We start from the raw sequence: 13,190 nt of genomic DNA, 5'->3' as shown, positions 1-13,190 counted from the left end.
TTAAAGTAAGCAATTAAAGGTTACAGTACGGCATAGTATATTAATGGCAATCTTAATTTTATATGGAATTAATGTCCATTAGGAAACGAGTTTGTTAAATTGGTTGCAGTATGTTTTATATGGCGGTGTAAAGTTCTTTGTTATAATTGACTGTTCAATTTAAACAGACCATTTTCGTCCGCCCGTTCGTCATTCCAACCTTTGTTCAGTGCTTGGTTTAGGACCTTAGGATGATCAGTTGCTTATAGACTTCATTTGTAGATTGTTTTTATATTATAGAAGTAGTAGTTTATAGTTGGTTCATCAAAGTTCACTGAGTTTTCCCTTGTATGCCAATGATTATTAACCCCATAGGATAAGGTCGTATCATGTTGGCACCCGTCCGTCTTATTTTCCTCAAAGAAAGTAGTAGATTGGACAATTGCAAGATTTATATTTAAAAGAAGAAAGTGATGTGTTGGATGAGTATTGGGTCGAATCTTAATGTTTTAGTTAATATATGTGTTATTTTAGTAGTTTTTACCAAATTTCCACCCAATACTTAATTTAACTGAGTTACATTGAGTACAGACCCACTCATGATAGTCCTATATCGTAAGTAGGTCTCACGAGATGTGACGAAAGTTCTTCACTTGTGCCGCAGCTACCGGAATGTGAGCTTGGTTAGACGATCGATTGGTTGAGGTCGTTGCTTGGTAAAGATATGCATGTAGAGGTCTATTGTTTCTCATCTGTTATTTTTAATGTGGTTTTGTTGATTTTGGATAGATTTTTTCCCACCCACCCGCCCAACCGTTTACCACTCTGTATATTCAATGTTACTTGGTTTAACCAAATTTCCATCCAATACTTAATCCAACTGAGTTACATTAAGTACAGACCCACTTATGATAGTCCTAAGACCATTTTTTGTATATATTTGATCTAAGATATTTGATCGATATAAGATCGACAGCCACTCTCTAACCGATGTCCGGTCTCTAATCGACGGTCGTTCCTCAGATAAACGTCCAATGTGACATCACATTCTCAAATAAGAGTCTAATACCTTTACTCTCTAATCGAGGTCCAATGTGACGTCATTTATTACAAACAACCGTCGGTCAATCGGAGTCTTCTCTCATCGAAATCCATTATCCTTTATTTTTTTATTTTTAGTTTTTATTATCTGTATTGTTTTTTTGTGTGTAAATCTTCTCAAAGAAACTACTTGTTTTTTCAATCCTGCAGATTGGTGAAAAAATTGTGGGTTTGACGATAAAAGCAATAAATTTGACATGGTAGTACTGCTTGGTGTTTCAAACAATATTAGCTATGGACCCACCTTGAAATTTTAATATGGCAGCTATTTCCAAGCTAAGATGGCCGCCATTAATTATCAAAATAAAAAAAAATAACTTATTGAAGGTTATGAAATGTTTCCGTACTTTCCGCAAAATTAAGTACTCTATCATACTTAGTGCATGCAACATTCATAAACTAAAGCCTGGCCTCCAAAGATTAGGGTGTGACCATTGAATTCTGATGTAGTGGGACTATAAATAAAATAAATATTCTCTCCGTAGTTTGAGTAAAAATCAATAATCTGGTCGTCTTTAATTTGGAAATAAATATACCGACCTCATCAAATATGCCAGCACCCCTCAGAGGTGAATGGTCGTCCCCTTAGTGAGGAAAGAACAGATATTCTTAACCACGACACCGTTCTTGTAGAATAGTAGTCTACAACGAAGAATAACATATCGACACTGATGTCATTCCAATATTTAAGGAAGACTTAACTAGAATGTATATTTCGCGACACGAACAGTTGTCTTTATGATCAACTAGAAGGGATATATAAGTGATATAAAAATCTGCATTCTTGCAATAATCCCAGGCTTTTATGGCCATTACCAAGGTAGGGGCATGCTTCTTCTGTTAAATGATTTGTGTTTCATGTATGAGGGAAAGACATCGATACTTTCAAAACTGCACAAGAAGTTCAAAAAGACATTATGGAAACAAATGAAGTATACATTCTAGGAACATACAAGACAAGATGCTGGTAAAAGTCTTTTTCACAGTCACTGAAAACATAAGTTGATCATCGGTCGGCTAAATATTCAAATGCAGTCAAGTTATTCCATTGAGGCAAATACGATGGTAACCATTTTAAAGTTTCTTTTGTTTTTTTCCTCTATTCTTCTTCATTACTACTTCAACTGAGCTGAAACCATCTCTAAATGTATATCCGCCATTTCACGGATGCTAGAACCAGGAAAGGAAAACTAAGCGACAAAATATACAGTTTATGGATGTTGTTTATGTATGATCCAATAATAGTGCATTTATCTACAGTATAGGAAATTTCGTATACGGAGCATTTAACATTGAATATGTGTTTTGTTCAGCGAAACTTCCCGGTGATTTTACAATTGCAACCGTGGACAATATTGAAAACAAACCACCATTTAGTAAAGTTACGATGTCATTGCGTCAATTCCGTAAAACGGACGTATATAAGAGAAGCAAAAAATTGGATGTCTATTTGAGAACAACAAAAACCGTCGATTAGACGGTCATAGATATATATAACGAATTAATATAATTTGCGAATGACTGTTGTGTAATCTGTAAATATTCAACCAACCCTCAGCCTTTTGTATTTCGTGTAATTGTTAATAAATACTTTTTATAACCAAAAAAAGTTAAACCTTTATTTCTATTTTGATTCTACAAATTTTGAGAAATGGATTTGTGCTTGAAACAATTATAAAAAACAAGTGTTGAAATTGGCAGAATGATTCATGCTTAATTTTTGAAAAAAGGGAGGCTCACATGACCATCAACCACTGACAATGATATCTATAAGAGACTCTATACAACATTTTGGGCTGCTGGATCCCAAATTTTGTCACGTTAACCCGGTATGTCGGCTTGGGATGTTCACACAATTTTATCAACATAACGGAACCATATACAACTGTCATTCACGTAAAATGTTCTAAAACTAGGCTTATCCTAATATTTTCTTCGGAAAATAACTGTACAAAGTGAGGAATATAACCGTTGTTTTCCTGTCCTACCATTGGTTGAGTTAGTCGCGGATCGGTCGTTTGTATTTGTCAGTTTTATGGACTTCCTCTTTTTGAATTTACCTTTGAGTTCGGTAATTTTTGTTAATACATTGGGTAAAACTTAATCCCCAATAAGTGTTTATCTTAAAATAGATAAACCTTTGATCTATCATTAGATTCATTATGTTCAAACCCATGCTTGCGCCGGTCACCTTTAAGAATGAATGCCAAGTCAAGAATGAAATATTTAAAACCATTTGTTGAAATTAGGTTTTTTAGCTTAAATATTTCACTTTCCTTAAAGTTATGTCTTATGTAAGGGCAAAAGCGGTGACAATCGGGTATAAGCGAAGAGATCCCTAATTTCAATTAGTTCTCAAGGTACCTATTACACTTCACCATAGATATAACGAAATAAATAGGATGTAGGCTATGTTTGCAAAAGTACGCATCTCTGATCTTTTAATAAAGTCAAACGGATTTCAATTATCGCCGAATTCAACAAAGAAAACATTGATTTGAGTTATTCTTTAAAAACCACCAAAATAATTTAAAGTATCGTCATTATACATATGAAAATGTAAAAAAAAAGGTTTTACCTTCCAGAAACCTCCAAGACTTGCCCCCATTCCATTATACCAAAGTTTGTTAAGACGCCTTTGTGGACAGCTTAGGGTCATGAAATCTAATATGTTATAGTTATAGGCACATTCCAATGGACTAATAGTGATGTCCCAAACGGTTTCTTCAGTGATGACTAAGTCCATCGCAAGCCTCGCATCATCTTTGCATAGTCTTTTTTGCAGATCAATTGCTCTATTTTCAAAAATTCTTAAAAAAAAAAAAACACTTTTGAGATGTTTTTCTCCTTATTAACATTTATGTATGTTTCGGCAATAAAGTTTATCGATAAGTTGTAGGTATTCCTATGGGCATCAATTTCGTCCTGTTAATAGCAGACTTGTTACTGTACTGTTAATAGCAAAACTCAGTAAAGACTCGTCTTAATTCCATTGATTGATAAATTCAGCAACACTTACATTTATCGTGATGACGTGTTTTCGTTAAATAATTAAGAATTCTCTAAATATACAGCCGAAATTTACCCATATGAACTTACTTTAAAAAAATCAAATATTAACATCAATAACTGTTCTTTCCTACTAGTAGATCTAGATATTTCAGTTTTACTCGGGAAACGCTATACAAAATTTACGATAGAAGGGACGATTTTTTAATCCCTATTGTTAATTTTCCTTTTTTTGGACGGTTATAGTGTTTATATATTCCAGTTTGATCACTATGCCCGTGTCTGTAGTGATGTTTTCGATTTCAATGAACGTAATATATGTATAACTGGTAAATTATTAAGTCAAGGATTTCGTTACCACAAATTACCAAAAACCTTTATTAAATTCTTCCATAGATATAAAGATTTGGTTTGGAAGTTCGGCTGTACCTGTAGAAAATATATTTCAAACGGGATAGCATATCCTAATTTTGACGGAAATGTTGTTTACCGAGCCTGGAATTTTAGAAACAATCCAAGTAAACGTATCGATCCTTTAAACAAACTAAGTCTAAAAGGTTACCAATTTAACACTGTAACTAGATCTTTGAATATTTTTTTATTTATATAAATCAGTAAGTTAAAACCATACTAAATATTATTGTCATAAACATATGCACATTCAAGGTTCTACGATCTGTCGATACCTATGGTTTGGCATTGCACAATGTCATGGTTTTCTCTAACTGTTAATGATGTATTTACACTAAATCCATTGGATGTTGGATGTGTACTGATTTATAATTAAGTCTTAGATACATGATTTTTTTATAAGTGTTTATTGGCTTTGAACTAGCTGTCAGTTGTTTTTCTGCTTTGTATCGATCTGATGAGTTAAGGTTTTTTTTCAACTAATATTTATAAATAGCTCTCATGTTGTATTGTTATAATTGTTTTAATTGTTATGTCCCAGGTTAGCGAAAGGGTTTGGCGCCGGCAAACATTGTTGGTCCCCTCATTATGTGCGTGCCTGTCCGAAGTCGGGAGCCTGTGATTCAGTGGTTGTCGTTTCTTGCTGTATATCATATTTGTTTTCACATAAATCAGGCCGTTAGTTTTCTCGTTTTAAATTGATTACAATTGTCATTTCGGGCCATTTTATGGCTAATGATGCGGTATGGGGTTTGCTCACTGTTGAAGGCCGTACATTGACCTATAGTTGTTAACCTCTACGTCATTTGATCTCTGGTGGAGAGTTGTTTCATTGGCACCACATCTTCTTATGTTGATATTCATAAGCATTTTGTCTTTTTTTTTGTTAATGCTGATTGTATACAATGTAAACATATGTTCTCTTAAAAGTTGAGACATTTTAATAAAGTTTCAACATACAACATATTAAAACAACGCTTTTAATTATCAGTTGACTGAAATAACTATACTTTTTGTAATTAATCATATTAATTTGACAATTAAAACAAAATATTATACCTGGACTCTTTCATCATAATATCATAAGATGACTGATCTATTCCACTTTTCACTTTGCATGCAATTTTCTTGTACACACAGCATGCTAACACTGCACACACTAAAATTAGATAATAGAAAGATTAGGCGACAAAAATATATTGATTCTGACATTGACGTTTAGCCTACATCACTGTTTATTTATGGTAAATTGAAAATGGATTAAAAATACAAAAACAGTTTTCAGTCATACTCATCCGGGTTTTTAATTACTTCTTATATGATACTGAATGGATGGATGGATAGATGAATGGATGGCTATTTAACGTCCATTCGCAAAATAAATGCATACTCAGGAGGAGAATATGATTTTGTGATATGAAATATAAAGCCTGCTTTGTACTAGACCGACACGCTGAGCAGGATTTTTTACGTGCTAGTTCACAAAGACTAACAGTCCAAAAGAAGACATGTCACCCTACTTGGACACATTCTTCTGACTCCGAGCTGACCAATCTTGACCTTGCTCGTTAATGCAACGTGCGCTTAGCGGAGAAACAGCAAATACCAATTAAAAGTCTTTGGTTTGACCCAGTCGTGGTTCAATCCCACGACCACCCGCACCCGCACCCGAAGCGAGAACGCTACCATGAGACCACCGAGAAGGTATAGGACACTGGTATTGTATAAGAAAACAGCGAGATCAATATTTCATCAAAAAATTATATCAAAAGTAAAATAAAGCAGATTTATCACACACACGCATGCTTCATGGATACAGCTACACTGAACTGTTCGCAGACCAAATCTGCTTTCTGTTTGAAATAACAAAACTGATAAGAAAAATATCGACTAGATCGTGCTGCTGAATCTTTAGTTTTTTAAGTAGTGTTTTGAGGACTGTTGTTTTAACTTTCGTTGTTTTTTGTTTGTTTTTTCTTTTACAGGATATTAGATGTCTTTTGTTTTTACTTATTTGCTTTGTTTCTCATTTGGTATATTCCGCCTTTTTTTAATACGCCGAAGAAAATCTTTAAAATCATATTTCATTTTCATACATTGTTGAAAATATTTTGACCGTGCATCATGGTATCTTCTTAACGGCTGTAATTTGGTATTTCAAGAAATATTATCGTGATAGAAAAAGTAGTTTTGGTCACGCATTTCGATCGGATCGTAAACGCAATTGCTCACATCTGTGAAAAAATCCGTTTTATTATTAAAAGGAGGAAAAGAATAAGAAAAAAAGTGTCCGTCAAAATAGTTTAACTCACTTAATAAAACTGTGAAGTAAGATTAGAACAATTGCAGTTTTTTTTTTTTAAAAAAACACAAGAGGCTACACATAACTCTTTGCGATTTATTAAAGAAAAAGACACATTTTTAATCTATGTGATGGTCATAACCCAATAAATCATAATATATTTAAAACTAAAACGTTTGGTTTTTCAGACAATACAGTAAAATAGAATTGATGTTACCTTAAAAATGTTCACAATATTGTTTTAAAAGAGAGTGTTTGTTAATTTTTATAAACAATTAATCATGAAAGATCAGGCAACGAGTTATTTTGATCGTGAAAGCAATGCAAAAACAGAAACAGACTATGTATGTTTGTTCATGACCGAGGGCCTTACGGTGAATCAATGTCATTTGGTCTTTGGTGGATAACTGTTTTAATGGCAATCAAGTCACACCTTTCTTTCATTTTGTTTTTTTTTAGAAAATCAGATTTCTTTTAACAATTGATGTACTTTAATTGATTGAAGCTTGTGATATCTTTAATAGAACGTTTTATTTATTTTAATATTGTTTTATTCATTTATGTTTTTGAGTGTAATTGACCACCTATCAATTGTCTACAAAACTTTTTGAAAAACTCGAGAGAAATCTTAAATTATAATACGACATAAAAATGGTCTTATTGAAAAAAAACAGACAACTAATTACTTGTACGATGCCATCATACTAGTTATTACTTGTACGATGCAATCATACTAGTTATTACTTGTACAATTTTTGTTGAGAAAAAGATAATAACTTTTACAACTCACTATCTTTGAGTTATTTATGTTTCTTCCTTCTGATTTTTTTCTAAATGCTTTATTCAAAATCTCCTTTCTTTGGGTTTGTTGTTTTTTTTTTTTTACATTTGTCAGGTTATTTTTTTCTTTTACATTTTTTTCTTATTTGTTTGTTTGTTTATTTCTGCTAAGTAGACATCATTCAGCGTATGTATTTTTGAAACTTATATTGTGTTTGTTTTTCTTTCTTTTTTTCAAGTGTTTATTAGTATTGATTTTGAAATGTTAGAAGGTTACAGACGAACGACAGACGCAAAGTAATAACTTAAGCTAACACGACACCTTGAGCAAATTGAGCTAAACAGCTTGTTGCTACTTTAATACGGACTACTGGTGCAAAGTGACAAAGAAAAAACAAAATGAAACCCTTCTACCATTTTTGTTCAAACATAAATCTTGACAAAAAGTTGCATATATGATATCAAATACTGCAAACTCAAACAAAAGTCAAGCATAATAGATCAAATAAACTATTTGTTTGCACAAGACAATGAAGCATGACATCTGGAATTACACAATAAGTTTAATCTTTTGCATTTACATTTGCCTGTCTTACATTCACCCAGACAGCTGCAGTGAACATGGCCTTGACCACCACTTAAAGAAAGCAGTTGTACTGCTTTAATTTTCTGACGTTAACCTCAGTGTTCACTGGTATGTCTAATATTGTCAAATCCTTTCTCTGAAACTTTTCCATTTGATTTCGACTAATTAAAACAATCATGATTCTAACTTTTGTTCCTATTTTGTATCCATTTTCTGCAATATTCAGCACAACACCTTTGATATTTCTACAGTCCATCGGACCTCTGTCTCCTCTTTGCACTGGTATTATAACATTGTCTCCAATTTTTAACTCTTTTAATCTTCTTTTGGACGAAGACAACATCTCATTGGGCTGTATTTGTTGGCCTGACAGAGCTCGTTTTCTTGCACGTACTATTTTGAAGTTCGTGTCTGTGTCAACACCAGTTTCAGTGCTCGTAACAGTTGCAACATTGGTTTCAGTGTTTGTGTCTAGATTGGTTTCGGTTATAGTGAGTGTCTCCACATCGGTTTCGGTTTCAGTGTGTGTGTCCAGATCGGTTTCCGTTTCAGCGATTGTGCCAGTTTCATCGTCAGTCTCAATATTTGTTCTGACATTTCGTCACTAGTAGCTGTTGTCAATGAAATTAAGTCTTCTTTTGTTTCTAGTGTCAAATAACTGCTTTTGGAAGGGCTGACGATGACAAGCCAACTTTAGGGTCACTTCCGAATAAAGCTTTATACGGCGACTGATCAATCGTTCTATGGTGTGACCTGGGGAAAAAGAATTAAAAACATGGAATAATGTGAAAGGAGATAAACAGGGAATGGCAATAGTTCGATATCAAACATCGAACAGTATACTGTCTGAATACATTCGGAATACTGGACAATATTGATGTTATTGCTATACACGGCATTATGCAAGATTATGAGTTATTTTATGACAGTTAGTTTTATTGGGAGAAAAAACTGAAGCACCAGGAGGAAACCGCCGACCTACGACAAATAACTGACAATGTGTTCTCGTATATTTTTAGTTTTTTTGAAATATTCTTTATTATTTTTGAAAATGTCTTTTTTTTAGAAATTTGTTTGTTTGTTATTTTAATTTTTTTTTTTTATCATATTTTGAAAAAAAATTTAAAATTATTTTTCAAAATATAGATAAATTGATTTATCATATTTTCAACTGGGGGAAAGATTCAATTGTTCTCTGACAGTTGGATTTCATTATTATTATGATTATTATCATACCTGTTTTTATAGAATTGCACAAATCTTAATCCTTCCGACCAGTGTGAGTTGTTGTTCTTTCAACGGACCCCTGACTTTGAGGGTGACGTGGTCTACCATGCACCAATTTAAGCTCTGGCCAAAGAAGTTTTAGTTCTGTAATTACATTAGCCGTAAATTCCCTTCCATTATCACTTGGCAGGATATTTGGAGCTCCCAAAAGTATAAAAAAATGTCAGTGAGTTGGTAAGCCACTTTAGCTGCTCTTTTTGTCTTTAACGGGCGCAGTACACTGAATTTGGTAAAGTGATCCTGGTAGTGCATGATCCACTTATTTTCTTCATCTGGATATGACTGATATTCAACAAGGTCTATCTGACAACAAGAAGTCAAGTCTGTAGAAGTGATAAGACGAACGACTAATTTGGTGGTTTCAGAGCGACGTTTTTTTAAAATACATTATTCACACATCTGAATGAAACTACTGATAATTTCTCTGCTGATATTGGCAAATTGTTTTTTTTTAACTCCTTATAAGTTTTGTTTATGTCTCCATGATCAACTCCAGAATGTGCTGTTCTAATCAGAGGGTAAAGTTCATCAACTGTACAATAATACATAATTTCGTCTCCTTTTCGAATGAGTTTTTCAATTCCTGATACATTCAAAACATCATATTGCATAAAGAAATATCTTTGAAGTGCTGTCTTTTTGGAACTTTATTTGGCTTCCTTTACCTTACTAAAAGTCTCTCTGTAATACTGAATTATTAGAAGATTTATTGTAATCCAACAATTTAATTATATCCTTTTTTCTACACTGTTTTCCATCTTTACACTTCAATTATGCCTACTAAACTGAACAATTTTGCTCACATATTTGTTGAATAAAAAGTACTCACATGTTAAAAGTTTCTACCTTTAGGCTTAGTAATAAATCATTTGTTTAAAGGAAAAAGACTTGTTGTGAACATCAAATAGGCCAAGGTCGAAAAATGATTTGTACAGTAATCTTTTTCTCAATAAAAATTGTACAAGTAATTACTTTTTTGGTCTTTTGGAAAATGTTGTTTGTGCAGTATTTAGACCCCTCTAACAAGAAATTTGTTTTGCATGCACACGTATAAAAATTGCAGTTTTTATCCAACGCAATTAGAAGTTTGATAGTTGTTTTCAATTTAGACTTGTATATATTTTTTCGTTTGGGCTTGTATTATATTTGCCTTCGGGTTTATATGATCCGTTCATCCTATTTTGACTCCTCAAAATTCAAGAGTCTATCCTAAATTGAGGTAAATTATATGGCCTTCCAAATACAATTTCGATTCCTAACATCACTGAAGAGACATTAATTGTCGAAATCCGGATATGGTGTACAAAAATCTTTGCTACTTTGTTTGCGGTATACCATCTTTGCCGCAAGTTTATTGTTTTCTGTTTGGTATTAAATTTATAATTTAGATCCATTTATTACACCTTGTGATCCGTTTATTTGGCAATCGCCAATGGCAGTCAGCAGGGTTTAAGAACATTTGTTGTTCGACCTGTTAGTCAAATGCGTTTTGTTAAAATATACTTTTTCACTTTTTTGGTCTTTTAGAAAAAGTTGTTTGTGCTGTATTTAGACCCCTCTAACAAGAAAATTGCTTTGCATGCACACGTATAAAAATTGCGGTTTTTATCCAACGCAATCATAGGTTTGAACGTTGTTTTGAATTTAGAATTGTTTATATTTTTTCATTTGGGCTTGTATTATATTTGCCTTCGGGTTTATATGATCCGTTCTTCCTATTATGACTCCTCAAAATTCAAAAGTCTATCCTAAATTGAGGTAAACTATGTGGCCTTCAAAATATCGTTTCGATTCCTAACATCACTGAAGAGACATTAATTGTCGAAATCCGGATATGGTGTACAAAAATCTTTGCACCTTTGTTTGCGGTATACCATCTTTGCCGCAAGTTTATTGTTTTCTGTTTGGTATTAAATTTATAATTAAGATCCATTTATTACACCTTGTGATCCGTTTATTTGGCAATCACCAATGGCAGTCAGCAGGGTTTAAGAACATTTGTTGTTCGACCAGTTAGTCAAATGCGTTTTGTTAAATTATACTTTTTCACTTTTTTGGTCTTTTGAAAAATGTTGAATGTGCTGTATTTAGACCCCTCTAACAAGAAATTTGTTTTGCATGCACACGTATAAAAATTGCGGTTTTTATCCAACGCAATCATAGGTTTGAACGTTGTTTTCATTTTAGTCTTGTTTATATTTTTTCGTTTGGGCTTGTTTTATATTTGCCTTCGGGTTTATATGATCCGTTCATCCTATTTTGACTCCTCAAAATTCAAGAATCTATCCTAAATTGAGGTAAATTATATGGCCTTCCAAATACCGTTTCTATTCCTAACATCACTGAAGGGACATTAATTGTCGAAATCCGGATATAGTGTACAAAAATCTTTGCACCTTTGTTTGCGGTATACCATCTTTGCCGCAAGTTTATTGTTTTCTGTTTGGTATTAAATTTATAATTAAGATCCATTTATTACACCTTGTGATCCGTTTATTTAGCAATTGCCAATGGCAGTCAGCAGGGTTTAAGAACATTTGTTGTTCGACCTGTTAGTCAAATGCGTTTTGTTAAATTATACTTTTTCACTTTTTTGGTCTTTTGAAAAATGTTGAATGTGCTATATTTAGACCCCTCTAACAAGAAATTTGTTTTGCATGCACACGTATAAATATTGCGGTTTTTATCCAACGCAATCATAGGTTTGAACATTGTTTTCAATTTAGACTTGTATATGTATATATATATTTATGTATACAACTCGTCTAAACATCAGCCCAACAATGTTAGATCTGTAAATTTGCTTTCGCAAATTTTTTGTTCTTCCCTCGCCGGGATTTGAACCCATGCAACTGATATATCGTGACACCAAATCGCCTGCACTGTATCCGACGCGCTAGACCACTCGACGATCTGGGCTTCACTATAATAAAGCTTTCGGTGGCCGGGTGTTACCTTTCCTCGTCAGTTTTAATCTAGCGTCGTAATACAGTACATGATATATATATAAGGCATGAAGATGGAATTGTTACAGATCAGCTGAAATATCTATTGTAAAGGAGCCTACAAATTGATGCAAGATACAGTCACAGAAATAATTATATTTATAAGTACGTCTGAACAGGTGACAACTCTACAACAGATTTATCCATCAGATCACCAGCAGTGGTGAGATACATGGCTGTGTACATTCTGTATATACAACTCGTCTAAACATCAGCCCAACATAGTTATATATCTCAGTAGCATGGGTTCGAATCCCGGCGAGGGAAGAGCAAAAAGTTTGCGAAAGCAAATTTACAGATCTAACATTGTTGGGTTAATGTTTAGACGACTTGTATATACAGAATGTACACAGCCATGTATCACCATCACTGCTATAAACTGAGGTAAATTATATGGCCTTCCAAGTACCGTTTCGATCCCTAACATCACTGAAGAGACATTAATTGTCGAAATCCGGATATGGTGTACAAATTTTTGCAACTCATGTTTGTGGTATACCATCTTTTCCACAAGTTTATTGTTTTCTGTTTGGTATTGAATTAATATTAAGATCCATTTCGTTAGATCTGGTGATCAATTTATTTGGCAATCGCCAATGGCAGTCAGCAGGGTTTAAGAACATCAGTTGTTCGACCTGTTAGTCAAATGCGTTTTGTTAAAATAGACTTTTTCACTTTTTTGGTTTTTTGGAAATTGTTGTTTGTGCTGTATTTAGACTCCTCTATCAAA

This window comes from Mytilus californianus, unplaced genomic scaffold (assembly GCF_021869535.1).
Source record: "Mytilus californianus isolate M0D057914Y unplaced genomic scaffold, xbMytCali1.0.p SCAF_3, whole genome shotgun sequence".
Classification (NCBI taxonomy): Eukaryota; Metazoa; Mollusca; class Bivalvia; order Mytilida; family Mytilidae; genus Mytilus; species Mytilus californianus.
Note: the sequence above shows the minus strand (reverse complement) of the source record.